Source organism: Galeopterus variegatus, unplaced genomic scaffold (assembly GCF_000696425.1).
Source record: "Galeopterus variegatus unplaced genomic scaffold, G_variegatus-3.0.2 Scaffold407, whole genome shotgun sequence".
In the NCBI taxonomy this organism is placed as follows: Eukaryota; Metazoa; Chordata; class Mammalia; order Dermoptera; family Cynocephalidae; genus Galeopterus; species Galeopterus variegatus.
Window position 1 is genome coordinate 22,248 of NW_007726518.1, and position 23,590 is coordinate 45,837.

Sequence of the window (23,590 nt, forward strand, 5' to 3'; positions counted from 1 at the left end):
GTGCTCAATGAGTATGTATTGAATGAGCCCCACAAAATGTGGTATATCCATACAATGGAATACTACTCAGCAATATAAAGGGAAGAACTATAAATACATGCAACAATATATGGATGAGTCTTAAAATAATTATGTGGAATCAAAGAAGCCATACACAAAATAGTAAATATTGTATTATTCCATTTGTATAAAATGCAAATGAAAAGCAACTCAGGGGAATCTGAGGACTGAGGATAAAGGAAAGAGGATAGAAGGGCAGAACTGCAAAGGAGCACAAGAATTCTCTGGGGGGTCATAGACATATTCTGTATTCTTTCACAGGTGCATACAACTCATCCAGTGATGAGTCAGAACTAATCAAATGGTTCACTTTAAATGGATAGTTTATCATGCATAAATTATTCCTCAATAAAGCTGAAAAAGAAAAAATACTTGTTGAATCAGTTTACTAGTGTATTTATAGCTTAAGTAAAACTCTTTAGAAGTTTTAGATAAATTGTGTTTGCAAATCTTAAATCCAAGATGCTGGAAAAATAGTTTTTTCCTTTTCTCTGTCTCAAGTAAGAGGTTTTAGAGTGCTATTTTCCATATATGTAGTGGATATACCTTTCTTTAGCTGTCTCAAGGGAATATGAAATAGGAGTTTTGAAATCAGTTGGCTCAAGCATAAATAAGTGGCCTATGCTCAAGCATAACCATAAAAAGGAGAGATTATGCTTGAGCTAAGTTTCCATATTATGATTACGTTTTAAAAATTACTTCAGCAGGGTACCATGGCTCACTTGGGAGAATGCGGTGCTGATAAGACCAAGGCCAGTTAGCTCACTTGGGAGAGCGTGGTGCTGACAACACCAAGTCAAGGGTTAAGATTCCGCAGGGTACCATGGCTCACTTGGGAGAATGCGGTGCTGATAAGACCAAGGCCAGTTAGCTCACTTGGGAGAGCGTGGTGCTGACAACACCAAGTCAAGGGTTAAGATTCCCTTACCGGTCATCTTAAAAAAAAAAAATTCACTTCAGCCATTGATATCAAAACCTCCAAACACCAAAATGACTTAATTAACACTTTCCTTAAAGCCAAGGACATGTCACCTCCTTGTAAGTAAAATCTCCTTAATATCTTCATATAATGCTGACCTCCATTCTATAATTCATAAGAACAGTAGCCCACAGTGTGACAGAGAATTGCCAGTATGTAATATGAATACCAAACTCTAGCTTAAGTTTTCCTATAAAAATATCAATCCTAAAACATAAATTCAACTTTGAAATTAATTGCTAATTCCAGCAAAATGATTTTTTTAACAATTGAAGAAATGTGCACTTGCTTTTAAAATGAAGTTGCAACATTGTACAAGACTTCTACAGTCACTCAGAACAGAATATTGTGTTTCACAATTAAATTCATATTAGTTATGTTTGGTAAATTGGACAAAGAAGCAATAATACACACTATAAATGTGTTATATTATTTTAAACAACAAAGCATTGAGAACATTGTTGTGTTAAGCAAAACACTGCAATTAGAAAAAAAAGCTAGATTCTTTATTGATTCACTATTTTCATATAAACTTTTTTTTTGTTTGGCAGCTGGCTGGTACAGGGTTCATATAAACTTTCTAACATTTATAATGGAAAATGAAATTTTAAAAACTCTAAGCCATGAAAGCAATAGGAATAACAAAAATCTAAAATGTGCACTATATTTTACTGAAGTATACAGTAAATGACAGAAAAGGGGGATTATGCAAAGAACCTAGAGGGATGAATGACAATAATTAATTGCTTGACAGTTCATGTTACACAGCTAGAAGAGATATTTTGATAAGTAATATCAATTACTATCTTTTGTATGGAAGAGATGAAGTCTTTAAGTAATTCTGCCACCCTTTTTCCCCCTCTCATCTATAGCTTACCCAATGATCTAAGATCATACCCTCTTTACTCTCTAGGGAATAACATGAAAGTGATTGTTTGAAAATAAAATGAGGGGGTGAAACCTTATACTTCAGAAGACAGAATCAGTTACCTGACACCCAATACCAATCCTTGTTAAGAATGTAAGTGTTTCACATGCCCCACTCAGGAAAAGAGATGCTTCAATACACGCTTCTGTGGCTTTATTCGGTTTGGTTACACCTCAGGAAGTTTAATTTCATGCAAAGCTTTCAGACAGTGCTTTGCAGTGACAAGAACAAATCTGGGTGCCTTAAGGCAACAGCTGGAGTTCAGGAAAAATGAAAGCAACCTGGATTGCTAGTGCTCTATCTGAACTTTGGCCTTGCCCCAGAATTCATCTTCAAGAACTGAAGAAGCAGCAGAATGTTGGCAACCCTTAAGGTATTAATTAAAAATGTAAACATAACGAAATGAAAGAGATCTGGTTGCATTTGGGGCTTATATTATGGCCATGAAGGGAAATGGCAATGAGAAGTGGATGTCAGAGATTTAGCTAAACCGAACTGATTTCATGAAAGGCTTAAGAATCAGCCTGACTGGGAAAAGAGAGGTAAAACACCTGCACTACTAGTCTGCACATGAACAATGCATTTATTTTCAAACAAAGAGTAGATAATGCTCAAGCTTTGGAAGGGGAGATCTATTTTTCAGAGAAAGTATGGACACCTGAAAGAAACACAAGGGGTATTGTGTTTAGGAATGAAACATGTGATCTAGGGAAATGCCAGTTTATCCAAGTTTTGGCTGGGTTACTGCTTTGTTAAGAGAAGGGACATATTTTTGAAACAACTGTGATTAACTGAGGTTTAATGTGCCTTTTTGTAATTACCTATAATTTTAAGAGATTACATTTTAGCTTGTAAGCCTGGTTAAAAAACAAATCAGGTTATCTTTTTAAAAAACATCACATGTGTTTTATTGTTTAGAATTTATCCCCAAATACAGAGGAACTCTTGTTTTCTCTTCACTATGAGCAATTTTGCTGATGCAATTTGGCTTCTCTTCCGGCCTTTGGTTTCTTAACAAGGTCATGTCACCATTACTTTTTCAATTTCTCAAAGTTTATATAATCATGCTAGTAACTGAAAAATTACTCTGAACAACTGGGATTTCAAATTAGATGCACTGTCAGAATTTATCTTTACAGGATCTTCTTGTTCCATGCTCTCTTTAATTCAAAGAATAGTACCTGAGTAAATTTTCCTTGTACATTGTAGAACTTATAGACACAAGGACACTCTGGGTTACAAATTAGTTCAGAGAATGAACATAGATTGTTATTATTGCTTTTTGAGTCCCATGCCATTTCTGAAGAGGACATTCTTCTAGCTGTTATATTCTTTAGCTGTGTGACCTCACACAAGCTTAGTACTTAGCTTCTCCGCCCTTCTTTGCTCCATCTGTAAAAATGGAGAACTAACTATCCCACAGGATTATTCTCAGTATTACTTTTTCTAGTTCATGCTTATAAAAAACTATCAGTTTCACAAATGCAAAATCACAGCAGCCAGATAGTAAAAATAGTTCTAATAGGCTATAGTAGTGCTAGACATCTCTAATTAACAATAATTTATTTATGTTCTCAAATGGCTAGAAGAAGCTCAAATGCTCTCATCACAAAGAAATGATAAATTTTTATGATGATGAATGTGCTAATTGCCCTGGTTTGATCATCACACATTGTATACATGTACTGAAATATAACTCTATATCCGATAAATATGTACAATCAAAATAAAGATCTTATTAAAGGCATGGAAAGAAAGTTTTATTCTGAATTCTGAAATATTAGACTTGCACAGTGTAACTACAAAGAATATCAGATTTCTTTTACATCAAAATCTGCTAAAGCAAAGTAGGGAAAGAAAGAATTGAGGAGATGATCTTCTCCAAAATAAAACATAAATGATGACAATTCCAATCTGCTCCTTTGTGCAATGTATTGCCTGGGAGAATAAAAGCTCCTATAATTTACATCTTAGAAATCATACCTAGAATCACTGTGTGCCAGGCTTACCAAAAGATGACCTCCAACATTCAATCAGAGAAGTTTCCTATACAATTCACTCAACTCCTGTAAGCATAATGGGGAAAAAAAATAATGCTAAAATACTCTACTACTAAATCATTATGTAAAATTTCCACTTGTGTAATAAATGTGAAATAAAGAGATTATAATTTTAAGAAAATCTGCCAGCATATTTACCAGTCTCTTTGATCAACATTGTTTCTTACATCCCACTCCTTTCTTCTGCATTGTTTTTTTCTGACTTCAAGTACTACGTAATTCAGTGTTCTTTCAGAAATGATCTGTGAGTTTTGTTCTTGAATGATATTTTGGATGATTACTGACTTTTAAGTAGACAGTCAATTTACCTCAACTCTTAGAAGATATTATTTCATTTCTGTAGTCTGTCAATGCTGATGAGAAAGTAAGTACAGTTATGTACTGCGTAACAATGTTCTGGTCAATGATGGACTGCATATACAATAGTCTCATAAGATTACAACGGAGCTGAAATATTCCTATTGCCTAGTGAGATAGCTGTCAAAACATTGTAGTGCAATTACTTCATTATTTTTTATAACTTTAGTGTAGCCTGAGTGTACGGTGTTTATAAAGCCTGCAGTAGTGTTCAGTAATACTCTAGTCCTTCACATTCACTCACTGACTCATTCAAAGCAACCTCCAGTCCTGTAAGCACCATTCATAAGTGCCCTGTACAGGTGTGCCATTTTTTGTCTTTTAGGCCATATTTTTACTCTACCTTTTCTATGTTCAGATATGTTTAAATTACACAAACACTTACCATTGTGTTACAATTGCCTACAGTATTCAGTACAGTAACATGCTGTACAGGTTTGAAGCCTAGGAGCAAGAAGCTATACCATCTAGGTTTGTGTAAGCACATTCTGTGATGTTCACAAAACAATGAAATCACCTAACAATGTGTTTCTCAGAACACATCCCTGTCATTAAATGATGCATAAATGATATAAGCAACTCATCTTTTCTCTAAGATTAGAAGGGAATCACTGGAATGAAAATAATGTTAAGGTTCCTGTCTTGTTTATCTGAAGGACAGAGATATTGAATAACTTTAGATATGTTAATAAATTTATAAACTTTAAGAAACTACTGAAACTACAGAAGACATAGCTATCAAACCAGTAGAGAGGGAGAGAAGAAACTAAGTTGATCAAACCAATCCAAGGAAAGAGAGAAGTGGTAAATACAGAAAAAGGAGAATAAGTGGAAACACAAAACAAGATGATAAAAGTAATTCTAAATATGTCAGTAATCAATAAGTGGCATAAACTCACCAGACATAAGACAAAGACTCCAAAATAGTTACTTTCTTAAGTCCAGCTATATGCTGTTAACAAAAGACATTTAAAACCTGAGAATACAGAAAGGTTGGAAGTAATATTATAGAAAAAGATATACTAGGCAATCACTAACAAAATTAAAAACCGGTATAGCTATACCAATTGTGGTAAGCAGAATTCGAAGATGGCCCTAAGATTCCTGGTCCCTAGTGTATAGACTTCTTTGCCCAGTTATTCAAACACTAATCTAGGTACTACCAGAAAGGAATTTTGCAGGTATCATAAATCAGTTGACCTTAGGTAAAGAGGTTATACAGGTAGGTCTGACCTAATCACAGGAGCCATTGAAATGTGGGTCTAGCGGTAGGGAGAGAGGAAGCCAGAAGTTCAAAGCATGAGGGGTATTCAATGAATAAAATGTCCTCCATTACTGGTAAAGAGGTTATACAGGTAGGTCTGACCTAATCACAGGAGCCATTGAAATGTGGGTCTAGCGGTAGGGACAGAGGAAGCCAGAAGTTCAAAGCATGAGGGGTATTCAATGAATAAAATGTCCTCCATTACTGGCTTTAAAATGGAGAGGGCCATGTGGCACAGATTGCAGGTAGTCTCAAAGAGCTGAGAGTGGCCCCTGGCTGACAGCCGGTAAGGAAATGGGGACCTTGGTCATAGAATCACAAGGAACTGAATTCTGCCACAACCACGTGAGCTTGGAAAAAGACCAACCAGAGCTCAAGATGAGAACACTCAGCCAATACCTGGATTTTTATCCTTATAAGACCCTGAGTAGAGGAACAAATAGGAGAATGTGGTCTGTATTCAAGAAAAAAAACAAATAGTCAATGTATATCAACTTTGACATGTCCCAGATGTTAAATTTTGTAAAGACTTACAGAAACTATTATAAATATATTCAGTGATCTAGAGCAAAATATGTTCAAAGAGAATATGGTCTTAATAAGTGAATAGACAGCAAATCTCAGCAGAGAAACACAAACTATAAAAATTACAATTCAATGCATTGGACTAAGATATGGATTCTTAGATACGACACCAAAAGCATGAGCAACAACAACAACAAAATAGATAAACTGGATGTCATCAAAATCAAACTTTTGTGCTTCAAAGGACACTATTAAAGTAAAAAGACAACCCACAAAACGGGATATTATATGATTTGAAAGTCATATATCTGATAAGGGACTTATATATCTAGAACATATAGAAAACTTTTATAACTCAATAGTAAAAAGACAAACATCCCAAATTAAAAATGGGTAAAAGACCTGAATAGACAGACTACAAAGAAGATATACAAAAGGCCAATATATACATGAAAGATACATCATTAGCCATCAGGGAAATGCAAATCAAAACCACAATGAGATACTATTTCACACCCACTAGAATGGCTAAAATCAAAAAGTCAGATAATAACAAGTGTTTATAAAGACGTGGAGAAATCATAATACTCATACATTGCTGATGGAAATCTGAGATGAAAGAGCCACTTTGGAAAACAGTCTGGGGCTGGCCCGTGGCTCACTCGGGTGAGTGTGGTTCTGATAACGCCAAGGCCACAGGTTCGGATCCCATATAGGGATGGCCAGTCAGCTCACTGGGTGGGCGTGGTGCTGACAACACCAAGTCAAGGGTTGAGATCCCCTTACTGGTCATCTTTAAGAAAAAAAAAAAAAAAGAAAACAGTCTGACAGTTCCTCAATCTGTTATACATAAAGTTACCATACGACCTGGTTCACTCCTAAGTATCTACCCAGGAGAAACGCAAATATATATTCACATAAAAACTTGTACACAAATGTTTATAAAAGGGTTATTCATAACAGTTAAGGGCTGAAACAATCTATTGTCTATCAACAGACAAATGACTAAGCAAAACATGGTGTATCTATACAATAGAATATTATTTGGCAATATAAAAAAATGAAGTTTTGATACATATTACAACATGGATAAACCTTGAAAACATTTGCTAGGTGAAAAAAGCCAGACACAAAAGACCACATATTATATGATTCCATTTGTATTAAATATCCAGAATAGTTCATAGAGATGAAAAGTAGATTAGTGGTTGCCTAGGGCATGGGGGGTGGAAGATGGCAGGATTGGAATGATATCTAAAGTGTACAGGGTCTCTTTTTGAGGTGATGAAAATGTTCTAAAAATGAGTGTGGTGATGGTTACACATATCTGTAAATATACTAACATCCATCAAATCATATACTTTTTAATGGGTGAACTGTATTACATGAATTATTTCCCATAAAGTTATTATTTTTTAAATGACTTAAAAAGAAATCCTAAACTGAAAACTACACAATAACTGAAATGAAAAATTTGGTAGGTAAGCTTAACAGCATACTCAATATGGCAACTAAAAGAGTCAGTGAATGGGAAGACTATACACTGAAGAACAGAGGGAAAAAAATATAAAGACACAAAGTAGTTAGAAGTAAAAGAATGAAAAATATATATCATGAAAATAGGAAGTATAAGAATGCTGGTACAGCTATATTAATATCAGACAAAGTAGGACTCAAGATAAAGAATATTACAAAGAGGAGGAAGTTGAGGGGGAGGATAAGTGGTGAACTAATGGGTACAAAATGGGTGCCATCTACCTAAGTGAATTATTGTGCAGTATATGCACGTATTGAAACAATACACTGTACCCCACAAATACGTACAAGTAAATGTTAAAATTTTAAAAGTATTACAATGAATAAGCAGGAAATTTCATAATGATAAATAGTACAATTCATCAGGACGACTTAACAATCTAAATACATATGCACCTAATAAGAACTTGAAAATTCATTAAGCAAAAATTGACAGAAATAAAGGAAGAAATAGACAAATTCACAGAAAATATTGGAGATTGTAATAACCCTCTCAGTAACTGATAAGACAAATAGACAAAAAATCAGTGAGAAAAAAAGATGATCAACCATTTTGACCTAATTAATATTTATAAAACACTCTCACCAACAACTGCAGGATGCACATTCTACTCAAGTTTACATGGAAATTTCATTGAGGTAGGATATATAGTAACTATAAATTCTCAATAAATTTCAAAAGTTTAAGACTTTATGAGATGAAATCAGAAATTAATTACAATAAGATCTAGAAAATCTAAAAATATCTGAAAATTAAATAACACAATTCTTTTTAATACTGAGTTGAAGAAAAAACTTACAAGAGAAATTATAAAATATTTCTGGTGTGCCCTGACCACACCCCTCTGGTGCCTTTTCCAGAGGCAGGGAAGGAATAGAGATGAAGGCTGATGAACGTCTAATCTAAATTTAGTCTCTTGTATTTTTTTAACTTTTTCTTTTGAAATAGTTATAGAGTCACACAAAGTTGCAAAAATAGTACAAAAAGGTCTCATGTACCCCTCACTCAGCTTTCCCCAAAAGATACATTTTAGTGACTATAATTACTTAAAGCCAGGAAATTGACATTGTCATTTTCTGTGCCATTTTATCACATGTGTACATTCATGAAACTATCACCAAAATCAAGATACAGAACTATCACCACAAAGATCTCCCTTGTGCTACCCCTTTCTAGTCACATCACCCTCATCCCTAACCCCTAGCAACCATTAATTTGTTCTCTGTCTCTATAATTTTGTCATTGCCAGAATGTTATATAAACAAAATTATATACTATGTGACATTTTGAAATTGGTATTTTTTGCTTAGCATAATACCTTAATGTCCAACCAAGTTATTCCATATGTCAATAGTCCACTTATTTTTATTGCTAAGTAATATTCCCTGGTATAGATATACCACCAATTGCTTAACTATTCACCTATTGTATGACATTTTGATGTTTATGGTTTGGAGCTATTACAAATAAGACTGCCATGAATGATTGTGTAAAGCTTTTTGTGTGAACATAAGTTTTCAACTCCGTTGTGTAAATACCAAGGAGTATGACTGCTGAATCATATGTTAAGTATATGTTTAGTTTAGGTTAGTTTAATCTCATTTTTGTATATATTTTTGTATATGTATTTTAGTTTTCTGGGAAACAGCCAAACTATTTCCCCAAATGGCCACACCATCTTACATTTCCATTAGCAATGCATGAGAGATCCAATTTTTCTGCATCGTCATTGGTATTTGGTGATGTCATAAATTTTTTATTTTAGCTGTTATAATGAGTATGTTAGGACTATCTCATCATGGTCTTAATTTGCATTTCACTAATGGGTAGTGATGGTAAACATCTTTTCATGCACTTATTTACATCTTCAGTGAACGAAAGAGTGCCATGGTCACTTTGTAAGACAAGCACGCAGGATAAGAGATAGTTCTGTTGCCATTTTTAGAAAATATGGTCTTGGTACAGGCTACTTGGAAAAGGCACATCTCGAGATTTGCCAGATGTAGATAGGTAGGCAGCAAAGACAGACATTTTGGGTGTATACAACAGTCACTGAGAAATTTAAAAGAATGCAGCATTTTTGTTTAGTCAAAAATATACAACCAGGGGCCGGCCCAGTGGCGCACTGCTACAGTGCACCGTTTGGGAGCGTGGTGGCGCTCCCGCCGAGGGTTCTGATCCCACATACAGACCGGTTCCCGCTCACTGGCTGAGCGAGGTGTGGGAGCAACACCGAGGGTTGCGATCCCGTTGCCGGTCCCGGTCCGGTACGGGCGCGACACTGAGGGTTGCGATCCGTTGCCGGACACGAAAAAAGAGACAAAAAGGAAAAAAAAAAAAAAAATATATATATATATATATATATATACAACCAGAATAAAAGATATGGAGATATAGAGGACAAGCCACTCCAACTTCACACAGTAAAACCTCCTCAAAAGATCATTTATTCATCTCTTTCTCCCAAAACCTACCCCTCTGGTAATTGCCCACATCTCTTTAACTTCTACTCTTTCTCCTCTTCTTTGCAGCCCTCTATACGTCAATCTGTCTCTTCTCTCTTTCTTTATATAAGAAGCAAAGTGATACTTCCTCAACTTCTCCCAACCTCTTCTATCATCAGTTCAGAAAAAAACAAATGGATTATATTGTGACTATTCATCCTATGAATGTCGGGGAAGGACGTATGTTCCATATGCAAAGTAACCTGAGGGAGGAGCAGGAGTTTTCAAATAGAAAAAGATAAACAAGGTAACCTAATTTTTCACTGGGTTTCGGTATAGAGCGATGTATTTCTATGTCTATGCATACCTAATTAAGTGCATTTATGAATTACTAAATTAACTCACACAATGACTCTAAAAGGCAAAGAAAAGACAAATTAAAGATCATACTAACAATGCAAGCACAATGCCAAACAACAAGAAAATAGCACTATCTTTTCATCAGCCCCATATTCATTTAAAAACTGTAACAGGCTGGCCAGTTAGCTCAGTTAGTCAGAGCGCACTGAGGTCATGGGTTTGGACCTCTGTACTGGCCAGCTGCCAAAAATAAATAGATAAAAACAGTAACAATATAATCAAATCTGGAAAGAAGCTAGCCAAACTAATTTGAAATTATTGTAATGATCAGTAACAATGAACATTGTTATGCACTGAGATGTTAACTAATAATAGAAGTACATGTACATAATATATAAATAAATAAGTAAATAAATAAAGATCAACAGTCAAAAAGGTTTAGAGACCACGTTATGCACTGAGATGTTAACTAATAATAGAAGTACATGTATATAATATATAAATAAATAAGTAAATAAATAAAGATCAACAGTCAAAAAGGTTTAGAGACCACTGAGCTAAAGCACTGACAGCACTGTTCTGTCTGCCTCTTTCACTCTACTCGAACCCCTGGTCAGACTACTCTTGCAAAGTTCAGTCTTCTGGCTGGAGCTCCTACCCAGATCTCTTGAAGATTGTTTCCTCTTACCCAAGGTATACATGCCTGGAGGAAGTCTGGCTTTGGGTACCCACTGAATGATTTAATTCTGTTTTACTTTGCCTCAATTATGGATGATTTCCCGAGTTTGCATCTCACATTGTAGTCCCTCCTCTCAACCTCCAAAGCTATGACCAGAACCCATCTTCTAGGCTGAGTATGTTCCATCATTTGGATATGAGGCCCACCTGGCTGTCTTCTCCCTGGTACCTAGGAAAGAGCCTAGCAGCCGGTGGGACTGGGACTAAAAATAGGGCAGAGAATGCCAGCACCTACAGTTCTAATGAGTCATTTACAATACCTTGCTCTAAGTGTAAAGTTCTTAACATCCAGAGTTAAGAATAAACTTTACGGGCCAGTCCCGTGGCTCACTCGGGAGAGTGCGGTGCTGATAGCACCCAAGGCAACAGGTTCAGATCCAATGTAGGGATGGCTGTGGTGCAGACGACACCAGGCCAAGGGTTACGATCCCCTTACCGGTCACACACACAAAAAAAGAATGGACTTTATTTATAGGCAATTTTTAAAAGAATAACAAAGCATTTAATGGAAATACCAAGCACCAACTATTCAGTATCAAGTGCCTTCTCAAGATAAAGATACATTTACAATGATTTTTTTAAATTGATGAGTAAAACTTGTATATACTTATGGTGTATATGACATTTTGATCTATGTATACATTGTGGAATGGCTAAGTCAAGCCACTTAACATATGAATTACCTCACATACTTATCACTTGTCATGAGAACACATCTACTCTCTTAGCAATTTTGATGTGTACAATCTATTGTTGTTAATTATAGTCACCATGATGTATAATAGATCTCTTGAACTTATTTCTCCTGTCTATCTAAAGTTTTATCCTCTGACCAATACCTCCCCAATCCCCCCACCCCACTACAGTGATAGTTGAAACCTATTCTGTTGGTCTATGAGTTCCTCAAAGACATAGACTACGCCTGATGCAACTTTGTTTCCCTAGGCCTGGCACCGAAAATAATTATTAATATTATTTTTAATTACTGCTACTTTTTAAACATTTACTATGTGCCAGGCTCTTGCTAAGCACATGGCAAATATTATCCCATTTAATCCTTGTAATAATTGTATTATCCCTCTTTACAAGATGAAAAAAAACTAAGCTCAGAAGCCCAGTAACTTACCTAACATCTTACAATTAGTGTACGGTTGAATTTGGATATGAACCTAGGCCTTTCTCATTTTGAAACTCAAACTCTTAGCCACTATACTACAATGCTGAGGGGAAAGAATTGGAGTGGTAGGAAGAGATATATAAAAGCTTGTCACTGCCTTCTAAGCCAGAAGTAATGGCATGTTGCTACTTAGAAAATGTGACCTCCAGCCATGTTTCCAGCTAATTACAACTTCTGTGGCATTAAAGACACTGGTCATGACACTCTCAGACACAGGAAATCTGCAACATGTGTCACAGAAAAAAATAACTTGTAGTAACACAAGTATAAAGTGAAAGAAATATGAAATACTAACTTTCATAAAGGTGGCTGAGGTTACCTTTCCTTGCTGAGTTTAATCATTGCTGGCACCCAAAATGAAGCTGTTTGCAAATTCATATCTCTTAATTTGGTACAAGGTAGCAATTTGAAGGAAAAAACTATGGGTGGAAAAAAAAAATCATTGCTTACAGCAGCACACAGAACCAAAGAATGACGCAATTTTCACTGCATGTCTCCTCTAGTTGGAGAATTCATTAGCATCTATGTAGTACTTGGATAATTTCAGATAAAGTAAGTTCCAAAATTTAACATTCACCTTGCTTTGTAGTTCTGTGACTTCGTATTAGAAGTTTAAATATACTAATCACTTCAACATTAAATAAAGATATAAAATAACCATTTCAAGTTCTTTCTCTTTTAAGTCTTGATCAATCATAAAATTTTCTTTTTTTTTTTTTTTTCCTTTTTGTCTTTTTTCGTGTCTGGCAACGGACCGCAACGCTCAGTGTCGCGCCCGTACCGGACCGGGACCGGCAACGGGATCACAACCCTCGGTGCTGCGCCCACCCCTCACTCAGCCAGTGAGTGGGAACCGGTCTGTATGTGGGATCCGAACCCTCGGCGGGAGCGCCGCCGCACTCTCAAGCGGCGCACTGTTGCTACAGCAGTGCGCCACCGGGCCAGCCCAATCATAAAATTTTCTAAGTGATAAATTGTCAAGGGTTTATTCTACTATTGAAGTTCGTTTTAGCCACTAAAATTGGAAAATATACAATAATGCTCTTTTCTTTTCAATTCTAAATAAATTTTAATTTACACTCGTTTTTTAATGGTAGATAATGCTGAAGTTGACTAACCAGCTCTTAACTGTTCTTATTTCTCTGGAAACTATCTTTAGTCAACAAGGATGGCCCCCATCAGCCAAACCTGATTCCTGGCCAAGACTGAATGTGCTGGAGTGGATGTATAATCTAAATCTAACCCCTGTCAATCTAATTCTCCCTCCTGGGGATTTGAAATTGGGACCCAATTCTAATCAGCCAAGGCTGCTTACTTAAACTAAATTGCTGCAGGGAGGACTTTTTCCCCCCATAAACACTGAAAAGCAAAAGTAACAAAGGTAAAAATTATGTTATCTTAACAAAAATACTAGAGTTGTGGGCTGATTGCATCCCCACCACCAAAATTCTTAAGTTGAAATCCTAACCCTCAGTACCTCAGAATGTAATTGTATTTGGAGACAGGGTTTTGTTTTTTTTTTCTATTTTATTTATTTATTTTCTTCTGGAGATAGGGTGTTTAAAAGAAGTAATTAAATTAAACTGAAGTCATTAGGATGGGCCCTAATCCAATATGACTGGTGTCCTCATTTAGATAAGGAAATTTGGATACAGACACGTACAGAGGGAAGATATGTGAAGAAAAAGGGATGAGATAGCCATCAATATGCCAAGAAGAGAGCCCAGGAACAGATCATTCCTCATGGTCTTCAGAAAAAAGACAACACTGCTGATACCTTGAACTTGGATTTCTAGCCCCAGAACTGTGAGAAAATTAATTTCTGTTGCTTAAGCCGTCCAGTCTGTCGTACTTTGTTATGGCAGTCCTAGCAAACTGATATTACCATAAAAGGACACATCTTTATTTGAATTGCTTAGGATGGAATATCAAAGATCCCAAGAACGTAGGTATCAGAAGCCACAGAAACAAAGGAGATGGTAAAACTACTCTGCGTAGCACCAGAAAAAAAAACTTTCCCTCATGAGGAGAGGAGAAAGAAGGTAGTAAAAAAGTTTGAAGTAGAAAGACTTTTTGGATGAAGGGCCAAAGGAAATTTCTCAGGAGTGTCTGAAAGTATCCCCAGCAGTCAGTGCTGATTATGTTCCTATGATATAAACCTCCAAACCTTCAACAAAGTCTACTATATACGGGAAGAGGGACCCAGAGCCAGAGGTGATCATGAGAATATCAGCCTGTCAATCCCCCATCCCTTTATCTCACTGCTCCCTCCCTCAGAAATGTGTAGAAATCTCACAGAAGCCACCAGAGTCCCACTGGGTACGGACTATGGTTCATGCCAATATATCTAAACTTCAAAGTACTGGGATATTTTACCTGACATTCAGACCTGCAAAGAAAGAAAAATGAAGTAGACTTGCAGATAGATGCAGAAATGAAAGATCAGGTGCTCCAGAGAGAATGGAAGTAAGGAGGCTTTCTATTTCCTGGTTCTAATTCCTCATTTGGCAAGACTGACTCCCTGCTTCTGAAAAACCTACATCCCTATATTCCTCTTAGGACACTTTTATAGCCTCAAAATAAATCCCTTCCCTTTTTGATTGAAAGTAGGTCAAGTTCATTTGTGACCAAAAGAATTTTGACTAAGATTTATATAATATACATATAAAGGGGCATGATAAACAAACGGCAAAACCAGGTCAATAGTTATTGGAAGTTTTAATCACACTGGCTGCTATTCCAGGGAGGAAATATGATACCATAACAAAACAGTGAGTAATAGTATTGTCTCATTTTTCCAAACTAATGTCCCACAGAATACTTCACACAGTATTAGGAAGAGGTTTATAAGTATAGTATGCTATAAAAAGGAGTGTTCTGAAGTCAAATACATGTGAGAAATACTATCACAATAAATGACTTCTGAGCAGTAAGGGAGACTTTTTTGAAGGAAGAAATGTTAAAACCCTTTCTTCCCATTAAGTGGCAGAAAGAGACGGTATGTCATTGAAAGGAACTTAAACGGTGATCACCTCCTGAACAACAACAAGTATAAACAAAAGTAGCTAAAATAATAGATGTAATATCAATCTGAGGACAAAATCTAGTTCACCTCTAATGCAGTATAATTATTAAACACATGAGTTCTAGAGCTAGGCTGCCAATCTCACTGTAACTACTTCCTTATTTCTAAATAATACCTACCTTACAATGTTTTGTGAGAATTAAATGAGTTACTATATAAAAAGTGCTTAAGAGGCAAACATTGGAAAATATTACTTGTTATTATAAAGAAACTAGCCTAAAATCTGTAACTTCCAAGAAAGACTGAGAACTTTCTAGATTTCAAATAGCAGATCAAAGAAAGTGACCAGTCCAGAATGAATCAACTTGTGACATAAAAGAGAACTGCAAGTGACACCACAGGAAGCCAAAACGTCAAGTACTCTGATCAGAACCAGGACAGAGGATTTTACAATACCCTGTTGAAAGATTTGGTAGTTAACCCCAGAACTATAATTTAGTTATAGCTTTATAGTATTTCTATTTTTTATATGCAATTATTTTTTATTATGTTCTGATTCATATCCCATTTACATGGTTTTAAGGAGATATACTGTACCTGGGGGCAACCATTTATATTTGCATGGCTGTCATATCTCCAAGGTCATGTCAACAGGGCCTAAATAACTCCTCTAATGTAATATTAACTTATTTGAATCATGTGTGGATGATCACTTTCTTAACTAAGGTAATTACTTTCATCTTGGTCTCAGACATTGTTTGACCACTATCATAGAGTTTTTTAAACTGATAATTAATGCTTACCAGAATTATCTCAAATAAATTTTTACCCTTAGAGGTTTTGTAAACTAGTGTTAACAAAAACAAATCCTCTCAGATATCAAAACCTGGTGTGATTATATAAAGTAAAATAGCCAAAACTTTGTGATTACATACAAAAATTTTTTTGTCATTTTATATAACCAAACTAAAACTCAAAATAGTTGGTACAATATAGATATGCCAAAAATATGAAACAAAAATATTGTGATCAGAAATTCTCCTTCAAAATATGATTATCTTGTAAAATAAGTTGAGTTTATTTAAAACCATAAAAGTGATAGTTACTATGTTACGTTTGCTTACAATTCTCGTTGGGAATGATAATTTTGTTTCCTGCAAAATTAATTTTTTTCTTTTCTTTTCTTTTGTCATTTTTTTCTTTTTTGTGTCCCCCCAAATCTAAAACCATAAAAGTGATAGTTACTATGTTACGTTTGCTTACAATTCTCGTTGGGAATGATAATTTTGTTTCCTGCAAAATTAATTTTTTTCTGGGCCGGCCCGTGGCTCACTCGGGAGAGTGCGGTGCTGATAACACCAAGGCCCCGGGTTCGGATCCCATATAGGGATGGCCGGTTCGCTCACTGGCTGAGCGTGGTGCTGACAACACCAAGTCAAGGGTTAAGATCCCCTTACCGGTCATCTTTTAAAAAAAAAAAAAAAAAAAAAAAAAATTAATTTTTTTCTTTTCTTTTCTTTTGTCATTTTTTTCTTTTTTGTGTCCCCCCAAATTATTTACCCACAATACTGAGATATCTAACAGTGTCCACTGATTTTTCCAATTTTATAAAAATTATTTAAAATACTTAAAATGTGAACGCACCACGTCCCATATGCTAGTTTCTTGAGAAGTCTTCATATTTTATGCAGAGTTTTTTAGCTAGATATGACTTGATAAACCAAACATCTTAAATCCTTCATTTTGAGCAAACTGGAAATCACAGTAACAATACCCAAAGTGATAGAACCATAATTCAGATCTCCAAGGCTCAAAGTTCTTTAGATGTTGTATTTGCATTGTTTTAATAGTTTTATGTGGGTTTGATTTTTTTTTCCTGACAAAAATTGCTTATATAAAACAAACGCGTTTTTACTTCCCTTGGGTAAATAAAATTTACCAATTTTATTGCTGAGTCATATGGCCAAACATTTTTAAGAAAATGACAAACTGTTTTCCAGAGTGACTGTACCATTTTCTATTCCCACCAAAAGTGTCTGAGAATTCCAGTTGCTCCACATATGCACCAATGTTTGGTATGGTTGGCTTTTCAATTACATACATTCTAATGAACATGTAGAGGTATGTCACTGTGTTTTTGATTTGTGTTTCCCTAATGATTAGTGATCTCAAGCATCTTTGCATGTGCTTACTTGCCACCCATACGTCTTCTTTGCTGATATGTCTGTTCAAATATATTCTGACTATTTTTTATTGGGTTATTTTCTTTTTATTAACTTTTAAGGTTTCTTTACTTTTTTTTTTTTGGCAGCTAGCTGGTACAGGGATGAAACCCTGGACCCTGGCATTATCAGCACCATGTTCTAACCAACTGAGCTAACCAACCAGCCCTGGTTCCTTACATATTCTCGATATAAGTCCTTTTTATCTGATATATAATTTGCAAATATTTTATTCCAGTCTATGGCTTATCTTTTCATTTCCTTAACAGCATCTTTTGAAGATGAGACGTTCTTAACTTTGAGAAAATTTATGAATTTTTTTCTCTTTTGGATCATGCTTTTGGTATCGTATCTAAGATATCTTTGTATAACTCAAAGTCACAAAGATTTTCTCCTACGTGTTCTCCTTGAAACATTAAAGTTTTATTTTTTATATTTAGGTCCATGATCTGTTTAAGTTAACATCTGTATGAGGTATGGATAGTTCTTCTTTTTTAATAGATATACATCCAATTTTCCAGCACAATGGTTGAAAAGACTCTCCTTTCTCCATTGAACTATCTTTGCACCTTTGTCAAAAATTAGTTGATCATATATGTGTGAGTCTATTTTCTGGACTCTTTATTCAATCTCAATGAATTTTTATTATCTAACTTTATGCCAATACCACACCATTTTGAGCTTTATAATAAACTTTAAAATCATGTAGTGTAAGTGGTATGTTACAACTGGCTTGCACCCATTCACAATAGCTAATCATGTGCATCTCTTCCCAACTCTGTGTTCAGTGACATCACATCAGTAGCTTGAAATCAGCCACAGTCTATTTTCACCATAAAACTATTCCTAGAGAGTTCATTGTTAAACATTTATCAGTACACCACTGAGTGTAAATTCTCCAACTTTGTTCTTTTTCAAAGTTGTTCTGGCTGTTCGAGGTCCTTGGCATTTCAATATAAATCTTAGAATCAGCCTGTCAATTAATACAAAAATGCTGAGATGTTTATTTAGATTGCATTAAATCTATAGATCAATTTTGGGGAAAATGACTTCTCAAGAATATTGAAGCCCACGTTCATCATCTTCCAGATGCTGTGGCTACCACCACGCTGCTCTTTAGATTCTGAGGTTGGATTCTGTGTCTTTGATGGTGGGTGCGATAGTGAAAGAGAAGCCCTGCATGCCTTGGGGGATGCTGGGGACTGGCATGGGTGTCCCAGCACTTGGTGGAGCAGAAACAAATAGAGTATTGAGTCTTCCACTCCATGAACCCTATATATCTCTCAATTTAATTGGGTATTCTTTAATTTCCATCAGTAATATTTTGTAATTTTTAGTTATAGTTCTCACATACCTTTTCTGAGATTTGTACCAAAATATTTCTTATTTTTGATACTTTTAAAGGAAATTCCAGGTTCTGCTGGCTAAATCCAGATTCTTGGTGTCTTGAATAAAGAATTGGGTGAGACATGCCAGAGGTGAAAAACAAACAGCAGTTTTATTTAGCAAAGCCAGAATATACTACAGAGAGGATGGAGCGGGCTCAAGCCAGAGAGTGGCTCAAGAGTACCAATGGTTACATTCCCAGGGATTTAGGTCCTCTTAGTTGGATTCGTGTTGTTTGGTCATTGGTTGAGCTCTGAGTATAGTCTCTGTCCTAATGGTTAAAGTGATTGACACCCTAGTTGGTGGGAGCTCATTGGTCCAGCATGGGGGGAGGGCTCCCTGTCTGGAGTTGTCTTTGTCTCCTGTAGCCACTTTGCACATGTGCATGTCTATGTCCTCGGGGAACCAGTTGTTCTAGTTGTACCACTTGCCAATAACCAGGTTTCCTCCTCCCGCTTTTGTCTGTCTAGAATCCTCATTTTCCGCCTGAGAGACATGATCCCCATAAATCTTTATGGGTTGTATAGGGGTGATGGTCCTGCCTATTGGGGATCACAAAACTCTCGCCTTACCTGATCTAAGTGGGAGAGTGGGATTAGGGGCAAATGGCTGTGGTTAGTCCAAGGTGTGTTAGTGGGAGAGCTGTTCAGGGTCTTTTATAGGAAAAGGAATTAAGAAGTACAGGCCAGCATCACTGGAGGTGATCCATTCTGTTCTTCCTGGTTAAATCATGGGCACATACTCAGTTAAGGCTTTGGTCCTTGTGCCTGCTTACTAGGTCCAAGAGGGTCTTTTATAGGAAAAGGAATTAAGAAGTACAGGCCAGCATCACTGGAGGTGATCCATTCTGTTCTTCCTGGCTAAATCATGGGCACATACTCAGTTAAGGCTTTGGTCCTTGTGCCTGCTTACTAGGTCCAAGATGGTAGTGGTGTTCATTATCATCACCCCAAGAAGGTCACTGTAGCAGTCACATTGAAGCTTTCCATGCATGAGGGAATTCCTAAAGGGGTCTTAAGGCTAATCTGTAACTTAATTTTTACAATTACAGTCAACAAGCCTTGGGGAGGGGTTTTGCAACTCAGTGAATATCTGTTCCCCTCTTATCTCAGTTTATTTCATCAGGGCAGGCCATGGGGTAATGATGTGCCCTGGGGGATCTCATGACTAAGGAGTGGAAAAGTAATGAAGTGTCCTCTGCAGAGAAAATGGAGTCAGTTTGGTTCATAGGCCTAGCCTTACTTTGTCTCAATTCTATTTGATATGTTATGATATTATAAGCAGTATTATTTTCCAAATTTTAATTTTACATTACTCTTTGCTATTATTTGTTGAATATGGTTTTTGTATATTGATCATATATACTACAAACTTGCTAAGTTATTAGATCTAGAATATTTTTATAGATTCCACAGGATTTTCTACATATACTTCATACTTCATGTTGTCTGCAAATGAAGACTGTTTTACTTCTTCCTTTCCAATCTTGCCTTAATGCACTGGCTGGAACCTCTAGTACAACACTGGATACAAGTGAGCATCCTTGCCTTGTTTCTAAACCCGGGAGAAAATCTTTCAGTCTTTCACCACTATGATGTTAGCTGTAGGTTTTTCATAGATGCCATTTGTCAAATAAGGAAGTTCTCTTCCATTCCTAGTTTACGAATAATTTTTATCAGAAATGGATGTTGTATTTTATCCAAAATTTTTTTGCATCTATTGAGATGATTATATGGTCTCTGCTTTTAGAATTTGTTAAATATGATAAATTACATTGATTTTTTTAAAAATGTTATACAAACTTTACATTCCTAGATTAAAATTCCACTGTGTTAGGCTGTAATATCCCTCTTATATGTTGTTGGGTTCAATTTGCTAGAATTTTGTTTAGAATTTTGCAACTATTTCATGAGGCATATAAATCTGTTCCTTATTATGTCTTTGGTTTTGGTATCAGAGTAATGCTGACCTTATAAAATGAGTTAGGAAGTATTTCCTTCACTTTGATTTTTCTGGAGTTTACATCAAATTTGTGTCATTTCTTCCTGGGCTGTTTGTAAGAATTCACCAGTGAAACTATTCACTAATGAAACTCTTTGCCTGGAGTTCTTTGTGGTTGGGTTTTTAACTACAAATTAAATGTCTTCAATAAATAAAATGCTATTTCTTCTTGAGTGAATTTTGATAGTTTGTGTCTTTCAAGTAACTGTGTTCATTTCATCTATGAGGTTGACTATTATCGGTATAAAGTTGTTCATAATACTCTCTTATACTTTCTTTTAACATCTGTTGCATCTGTGATCATATGATTTCTCTCATTCCTAATACTGATCATTTGTGTTTTCTCTCCCAACCCCCTGTCCTGATCAGTGCAGCTAGAGGTTTATCAATTGTATTGATTTGGTCAAAGAAGCAGCTTTTGGTTACACTGATTTTCTCTATCATTTTTCTGTCTTCGAGTTCATTGAGTTCTACTCTGATTTTTATTATTTTCTTTTCTCTTCTTTTTCTAGTTTCTTAAAGTAGAAGCTGAGGTCACTGATTTGAGATCATTCTTTTTCCAACATAGACATTTAGTGTTATAAATTTCCCTCTTGTCCTCCTCCTTCCCCCACTGGGGAGCAGGCTCGGGCCGAGCCCAGCACCCAGACCAAGCCCAGGGCCCAGACCCCAGCCCAGCACGCTCACCTCCGGCTGCCGCCCCAGCGCTTCTGCCCACCCCGTGCGCCCTCGCCCACGGGCCAGCTGAGCACTGCATTGGCGGCACCAGGGTGGGCTCCCCAGCACTATCCCCAACAGAGGCAAGTTTGGGAGTAGCACTAGTTTGCGGGGTGGGAGAGAGGCCCTGAGGGGGGTCATGGAGGAGGAGCGGGGGTCGGCGATGGAGATGAATGTGGCCGAGCTGACCATCACGGTCGTGTACGACATCGCCTCGCTGGTGAGCCACAAGTTCGAGCAGGTCATCCACCAGCAAGGCTGGGAGGCCATAGCGCGCCTCATGCCCAAGGTTGTGCGTGTCCTGGAGACTTGGTGGTGCTGGTCAGCTGCCACCACGTCGCGCCGGAGCTGGACAAGCTGCTCCTCGAGCTGGACGAGCTGTGTCTCCAGCAGGACGAGCTGCGCCTGAAGAGAATGGACGCATCGAGAAGAAGCGCAAGCACCAGGAGCTGGAGCTGGTGGAGGACGTGTGGCGAGGGGAGGCACCGGATCTGCTTTCCCAGATAGCCCAGCTACAGGAGAACAAGCGGCTCCTGACCAACCTCTCCCACAAGGACGTCAACTTCTCCGAGGAGGAGTTCCAGAAGCACGAAGGCATGTCAGACCGGGAACAGCAGGTGATAAAGATAGCTGAAGGAGGTGGTGGACAAGCAGCTTGACGAGATCCGCGCCAGGGACAGGGAGCTTGGCCTGAAAAATGAGGACGTTGAGGCTCTGCAGCAGCAGCAGACCCGACTAATGAAAACCAACCACGATCTTCCGCACCGGGTCACAGTGGTGGGAGGCTCTGCAGCAGCAGCGGACCCGGCTAATGAAAATTAACCATGATCTTCCGCACCAGGCCACAGTGATGGAGGCCCAGGGGAAGGCCCTGATTCAGCAGAAGGTGAAGCTGCAGGCAGATCTGCAGACCAAGAAACAAGAGATGGGCAGCCTGCGGGAAGCTGCCAGAGAGACGAGCTCAGCCAGAATGGGGAGGAGGAGCCCGAGATGAAGCTGGGCGGAGAAGAGCGTGTCTCAGACGCGGAGAAGGTAGCCATGGATCTCTAGGACCCCAACTGCCCCCGGTTCACGCTGCAGGAGCTGTGCGACGTGCTGCACGAGAGGAACGAGCTCAAGTCCAAGGTGTTCTTGTTGCAAGAGGAGTTGGCCTACTGTAAGAGTGAAGAAATGGAAGAAGAAAATCAAATATCCCACACTCCACCCACTGCACACCCGAGAACGTCCCCCCAGCCGGAGTCTGAGATCAAGCGATTGTCTAGCTTCTTCTCCCGAGATAAGAAGCGCCTGGACAACACGCCGAGAAACGTGCACATCCACAAGTCCTTTGGCCAGTGAGAAAACACCCACCGTGACGATGGTTGCACGGAGCAAGGCCAGAAGCCCTGCAGCACCTGTGACCTTGGCTGCCTCCGCCCTTGGACATGAACCATCTACAGCCAGCGCCTGCAACCGAACCTGCAGCCCAGTAGTCTCTGCCTCACGCCTCTCGGTGCAGAAGCACCCTCAAAACTGCCCCCTCAAACAAACTGTCTGCTGACGGACATCAAAAAACTGAAGCCAAACTGTAAAGAAATGTGTATTTATACCCAGGACTATCGCCATTTATAATAGATGACTCTGATCCCTTAGGATATATATTTAATAACCCCATGAACTGAGGCCAGACTTTTGCGTTCAGTAACACAAGCTTCTTTAAGACAAATACATCACTTGCCACTAAAAAAAATAAATATAAATTTTCCTCTTAAGTACTGCTTTAGCAACATCTCACAAATTTTAATATGTTGCGTTTTTATTATTATTTATC

The 23,590-nt window shown here is 37.4% G+C and overlaps 1 pseudogene; it reads left to right on the forward strand.

Annotated features, from left to right (window-relative positions):
- The first annotated feature begins 21,880 nt into the window (after positions 1-21,880).
- Positions 21,881-23,208, forward strand: LOC103587021 (annotated as a pseudogene).
- The last annotated feature ends 382 nt before the right edge of the window (positions 23,209-23,590 follow it).